We start from the raw sequence: 6,880 nt of genomic DNA, 5'->3' as shown, positions 1-6,880 counted from the left end.
CAGAATTATATTTTATATTTTAGAAAACTTTCATGTCATAATGTCTAGAACATTGTTGCTTTCCAATGTATAAATATGCTGAAGTGCCATTAACCTCAATTTGCAGAGGTATCTCGAAGACAGTTGCCATCTCTAAATATTGCATAACCTTAGAATGATGCTTTCCAGAATTTAAGGCAATAGGACATTGGAATTCTGTATATGAACTTATTGCATGGTATATATGTTTCAGTTCCCCAAACTCTGCAAATTGGAACACACAAGTCACTGCATGACCTCGTTCTGAGGCAATGCCAAGTAGGATCTGCTTTTCTACTTTACCAAACTGCAGGGAACAATTATCATTTTTACTCAGTTCATACACTGTTAAACAGCTAGTTTGTTCACTGAGTGTTGAATACTTTTTAAATAGTTTTGCCTAGTATTACAGATTGCCTTTTACACATACATTTAATATACACCATTATACCAATTATATTGCAGTGACTTCTACTTTAATGACAATCTTTTTAAAACATAGTCATAATATTCATGGTTCTTGATTCTAACATTAGAGTTGATTTTTATGTCTTCCGTGGCATAGAATTTTACATTTTATAGTTACATATGGCATATTTATAAATAATGCTATATATATATATATATATATATATATATAGAGAGAGAGAGAGAGAGAGAGAGAGAGAGAGAGAGCCTGGTTATTGTGCAATATGTTGTTATAGCATTTCAATGAATTTTCATATGTCAAGGATTTTCTATGAGGAAGGCAATGGATTCAGAGAAGTAGTTAGAAGTGTATAAATTAGAATTAGGTCAATAGCTGTGGCTTATTAAGTTGAATGCTGTAGGTTCTTTTTCTAAGATCCATGACTTCACTTTCCTGGAGTACTTGGCTAGGTTTCTAATACCAGATATGTTTTCTGTTTTCTTGGTTGGGCCTTCAGTTCAACTGAAGAGTTGTTAGTTACCATCAAGATATGAGTGCCGATATGGAAACCATAGGGATATCTTGCCATGGTAATCACTGCTGTAGTTTATAGGTACAGCTGTGTAACACTGTTGGTTGCTTGCCTACATTATAAGCCCACATAAAAACTTCCAGTGCTATGAAATCTAGTCTTCATTCAGGAGGCTTTCAAGTCAAACCCAACTTGAATTCTCTGAGGCCTGTTTCTGAAGTTCATGTTGGCTTCAGAAATGGGGGCTTGCCTTCAAACTCTGGAATAGAACCAAAGGTAACAGCAGCAACCTAAGGGTTTTTCACATGCGTTGGACACTGTTCATGTGAAATAGAATGTTTTCCATGCATGACACTGGTACTTTTATTACATAGTAGTCTATGTCCTCTGTGGGGAACATTGGCGACCCATGTGTCATAACTTTTTACAAACTATATGTATGTCTATATATACACATACACATGTCATAGAGTTGTCTTATTAACAACATTCTTTCTACCAGGGAATGGCCTGAACTTTCTCAAGTTCGGTATAGATATGCATTTTTCAGCCTTATTCATCTTTTCAAAAGGCAACTCTTGGTTTCTCTCTTTAAATTTCATTTTCTTTAAATGTATTATAGCTCTAATATTTTATTATTATTTAGTCCCTAGTGTTTCTTAGTAATTACAATGTTATTTTTTATTTTCTCAGGTGCTCTGTATTATTTGCTTCTGTATAGAACATTGTCTCCTATCGCCCAGGCTTGGCTCATGCTATGTAATTGCAAATTGCCTTGAATACTCACACCTGTGTCTGCTTCCTAGTGCTGAGAAGACAGTCCTGACTCCATCCAGGCTGGGCCTTACTGGTCAATGAGAAGAAAAAGTAGGCCAGTAAATGAGAGTCTTCCAACCTTTCTGGCCTTGATTAGAGCCTTACAAATGAAGAAGGAACTGTGTAAGAAGTGAGATAACTGATCAGTATTGGAGGTTTTGTAGTCAAAGCACTGAAAAGGATGGGCAAGAAGAGGGAAGAAGCTTTCATGCTTTGACAGTAGTTGACTTTAACAGTATGAAGTGAGGTAGTCAATTATAGATGATCAATAAATGTCCTGATTGACATTTATTATTTGTGTGTTCTAGAGCGCAGGCATTCAAGAATGAGAATAAAGAACTAACCTTCTCAAGAGGAAGACATGACTGCTCTAAAATGTATATCACATGGGTTTTGTTGTTGTTGTTGTTCTGGTTTTTCTTTTGTTTGTTTTTTCTTTTCTCCCAGGGTTGTCTGATACCTACCAGGTGAAAAGTAGCTGCAGTTTCATTTACCCCACTGTGAAGTCACACAATAACAATGTCATTTGATTTCTTAAAAATTTATTTTTAATTGTCAGCATTTTTGGCAGCCTTCCTCCTGTGGACAGATGGTTCTCTCCAATGCAACTTGAATAAAAGGTTGTACAAGCTATCCCACTTGATTCCGGGAGGAGGGAAAGTGCCTGCTGAGTGCTCTAAGACAGAGGGGTAGGCTTGTAGACAACAGACACAAGTTTACTGACAAAGAAATCTCCGCAGATCTGGAAAAGGTGTGGCCCTGATTCTCCACATATGGACCCAAATTTCAAGTCATGGATCCAAGAACCCTGCCCTGAGCATAGCTTCTTCCCTAAGCCAGGCCCTCATTGCATTTGTAATTAGCAAACATGCATTCATTCCTCCTGGGCCAGGAAGCACCATGCTTTGTCTCTTCTGTACACTGTGAGCCTAGGGGAGGTGCTCATGTCGCACAAGACTCACTGACCAATCAGGACTTCCAGGCGAGGCCTGTAATCAGAGGAAGGGGAGGGTTTTTCCTGGCGGTTTGTTGCAGGTTCGCTTTGGTAGCTGAGCTCTCCGGAGGGTTTGGCGTGCAGTGGTCTGAGCTCAGCTGCTGGGTCCTGTGAGGGGATTTCAGGCGACTTCCAAAGAGGCGACATGGTGAGTGTGTGACCAATGCCCCCAACATGGTGGTGGAGTAGGAGGCTGAGCAGCAGGAGCTGGTATCGTTTGTCCTTCCTGGGCTGGATGGAAACCGTCAGCCATCTCCTGCTTGTGAGGTCCTTTGTTCTAGCGTTAGGAATGCTGAGCTGACTGAGTCCCACGTGTTAGATGTGGGATGGACTGTGACCAGACTGGATGTGGCCACCTGGGCACTGTTAAGACTCAAATCCTGGGACAAATGGCTGAGTTGCCTATTTAACAGTTCAGAGCAGAATTAGCTACCAGTTTTGCCCAGCATCGCCGTGTCCCTACGTGTTTACAGGGTATGGCTGGCATACATTGCCCTCTAGCCCACGGATAGGGCTGCCCTTCTTCCTGTCATCTACGCATTTGGTTACCTCCTCTGTTTCATCTATTATTTACTCTCATAGACTTACGGTTTAGCGTGCCCCTCTCCTCTCCTTCCTCTCCTCACATGGCTCACAGGTGTCTTTCTATGTATAATAAACTTTCTCCTCACCATACCAAGGAAGAGTAATGTCACTTAATTTTTATTTTTTCATTCATCTCCCATTTGCCACTCCTCTTTTCAAATTCCAAGCTCTTTTAGGCTTCAGTTTTTGTTACTGTTTGCATTTGACTGAGGGTTGCTGCAGGAATTCTCAGCTGTGAGGTGGAGATGGCTGCACTGGACACTGAGAGGGTAATGAAATGTATACATGCAGGACCCTGTGACGAGTAAAATAAACATGTACCCTGGGAGAGTGGAAAATTTTACTAGGCTACTAATTTACCAGGCTATGGCTCTGTCTGCCCTAGGGCAGAGCTGAGATGGTTTGTGCTGTCTGAGTCCCCTGATCTCTCATCCTCCAGTAGAGGATCTTCCAGAGTCCTGAGGCCCAAATGCCTGGTCTAAGCAAATGATGATGGACTCTGGGGAACTTACACAACCAGGAAGGAGGACCAGTACAAAGTACCTTGCAGAGTCTTTCCAAGATTCTTCTCTGGTGCTTCTACAGTGATCAATATCCAGGACCACAAGCTATGCCATGGAGACCATGGGGTTCATTGTTGCCAATCCCAGGAAAGCTGGTCTGCTGAGCTAGGAGTGTCCCGTGTGTTAGAAGTGGGATGGACTGTGAGCTAGTATGTATGTGGTGACCTGGGCAGAGGCCCTTGCCCTGTCAGCCTTTCTGAGTGTGGATTCCCTGGAGAGGAGGAGATTCTACAGCTCTGTCCTGTAAAAGGGATTTTCATTATTCTCCTCTTATATTTGGCCTTGAGGCTTAGTACTGTCTTTTGAGGTCTGTGTATGTCACCAAGGAAGATCTTTTCTAGTTGCATCCATTTGCCTGCAAATTTCATGATTTCCTTGTGTTTAATGGCTGGGTAATATTCTATTGTGTAAATATCAGTTTCTTTACCCATTCTTCGGTTGAGAGGCATATAGATTGTTTCCAGTTTCTGGTTAGTAGAAATAATGCTGCTATGAGCATTTTTGACGGAATGTCCTTGTTGGATGGTGGAGCAACTTTCAGGTGTGTGCCCAGGAGTGGTATAGCTGGGTCTTTAGGTGTGACTTTTCCCAGTTTTCTGAGAAATTGCCAGATTGATTTCCAAAGTGGTTATATAAATTTGCTTCCCCTCCAGCAATGGAGGAGTGTTCCCCTTTCTGCACATCCTTGCCAGCATATGTTGCTACTTGAGGTTTTGGCCATAGTCTCATGGTTACACATTCTGACAAGTGTAAGATGGAGTCTCACAGACAGTTTTGATTTGCATTTCCCTGATGAGTGAGGATGTTGAGCACTTTTTTAAGTATTTATGCACTGTTGAGAATTCTCTATCCCTGTGTCCTATTACTAATTGTATTATTTGGTCTGTTGGTGCTTAATTTCTTGATATCTTTAACATAATTCTGGATATTAGGATATTAGCCCTTTTTCAGATGTAGGGTGTTGAAGACCTTTTCTCAACCTGTAGGTAGTCATCTTCTCGTCTTGATAGTGTCCATTGCTTTATAAAGCTTTTGAGATTCAAGATGTTCCATTTATTAATTGTAGATCTTATCGCCTGCATTGCAGATATTCTGTTCAGGAAGTTGTCTCTCCTAGACCAATGAGTTCAAGAGTGTTACCCACTTTCTCCTCTTGCACATTTTGGAAATCTGGCTTTATGTTTAAGTTTTTGATCTACTTGGATTTGAGTTTTCTGCAGGGTGAGAAATATGGATCTGTTTGCATTTTTCTACATGTGGACATGTATTTGGAGCAACACTATTTGTTGAGGATGCTGTCTTTTCCATTGTATTTATTTATTTATCTGTGTCTTTTATTTATTTCCATTGATCACTCAGCTTATTTCTATGCCAGCCCCAGGTAGTTTTTATTACTATTGCTATTAGTATATCTTGAAGACACGTATGGAGATACTACCAGAAGTTCATCATTCTAGGCTGAAGTAATCTTTGTCTGAAAAAATATGTCCAGGAGAACACAAATGGGTGTTGGCTTTCAGATGTAGCCACACAGTAGTGGGTGCTTTGATGTAAGGACACAGGCACAGGTGACCTAAAGGATGAAGCATGGGAACAGATGCCTTGAAGGGACGGGTCACAGGTTGTTTAGTATTTTTTGTTTTTGTTTTTGTTTTTTAAGAAGCAAACATTTTTCTTTGGAATGAAATGAGCCGGAATGCCACAATTTAAGCTATTGAACGAGAACACAAAATGAGTTACGGCAATTGACTTCTTTAGGGCATTACCAGTCTCTGTCATCTGGATTCTAGAAGTCCACTCAAACAGCAAATGGACCTGTTTTCTTAAATCTCTTTTCTTTGTCCATGTCTTAATGTCTACCTCCCTTCGAAAATTTATTCCTTCCAACACCCTGACTAGGTGAAAGAGAACAAAAGCTAGAAGGGAAAGAGTTATAAGTCCCTTAAAGCTACTCTGTGAGGTTTAGGGTGGCCAGGTTCTTTGGGGCAATACCTGTTAGTCACCAGGATGTCCAGCAGTCCAACAAACCAGCAGTGACAAATGGAGTAGCAGTGTGGGTGAACAGCATCAGGAAGAGCAGCAGCTTCTTCCTTCTTCAAAAACCCGGTCCCTTTCATGGCTCTGTCATGTGAACTTTCTCCAGAAGACTCAGAAATAACTATGTGCAGGTGACAAAACCACAGGCCTGCTAGAGCACGAGACAATCATAACTAACAGCTGTGAACAAACTGAAGCAGCCTTGCGCTCCACACCTGGGGTTAAAAGAAAAACACATTCACATAACATGAGTGGGATTTTAAAGAAACAAAAATTCTTAACACAGTTTCTGATTTTATAATTTAATATCTTCTCTCTCTTTTAGTTAGTTTTGATTAGAGTGTGTCCATCTGTTTTATTTTCTCCCAAACCCAAACCTTTATTTTTTGGATTCTTTATCATCTCTTTATATATTTTTTTTAATTTCTGCTCTCAATTTGATAATTTCTTGATCTCTACTCCTTTTGTGTGCTTATATATTTTTCTTCTAGACATTTCAGGTCTGCTGTTACATGGATAGTATGAATGTTCTCCAGTATCTTTATGTAGGCACTTTGTGCTATGAAGTTTCCTCTTAGTATCACTTTTCATTCCTCATTATTTTCCATGAGTTTGCATGTGATATGTATTTATTTTCTATGAATTTTATGCTTTTCAAATGTTTTATTTCTGTTTGAAACTATTTTTTTCACTTGTTTGAAGGTTATTCACTTTCCATGAGTTTGTAAGCTTTGTGTTCTTTCTGATGCTATATATATCCAGCCTTAAGCCAGGGTGGTCTGATAGGATACATGATGTTATTTCAATGTGCTCTAAAAACTTATATTCTGTTTGAGTATTTGGTCAATTATAGAGGATATTTCAATTAGCAATAATCGCGCCTCGGATAAACCTCATTGGCTATGATACTGCCACTGCGCAAAGCT

At 40.0% G+C, this 6,880-nt stretch overlaps 1 non-coding gene across 1 annotated transcript; it reads right to left on the bottom strand.

Moving 5' to 3' along the window:
• Positions 1–6,743: 6,743 nt before the first annotated feature.
• Positions 6,744–6,880, bottom strand: LOC132651018 (U4 spliceosomal RNA). The gene has a single exon (XR_009588970.1). It is a non-coding gene; the product is annotated as a U4 spliceosomal RNA (small nuclear RNA).

The sequence above is a fragment of the Meriones unguiculatus genome (genome assembly GCF_030254825.1).
Source record: "Meriones unguiculatus strain TT.TT164.6M chromosome 13 unlocalized genomic scaffold, Bangor_MerUng_6.1 Chr13_unordered_Scaffold_37, whole genome shotgun sequence".
NCBI lineage: Eukaryota > Metazoa > Chordata > Mammalia > Rodentia > Muridae > Meriones > Meriones unguiculatus.
Note: the sequence above shows the minus strand (reverse complement) of the source record. Positions and strands in the feature narration are given on the sequence as shown.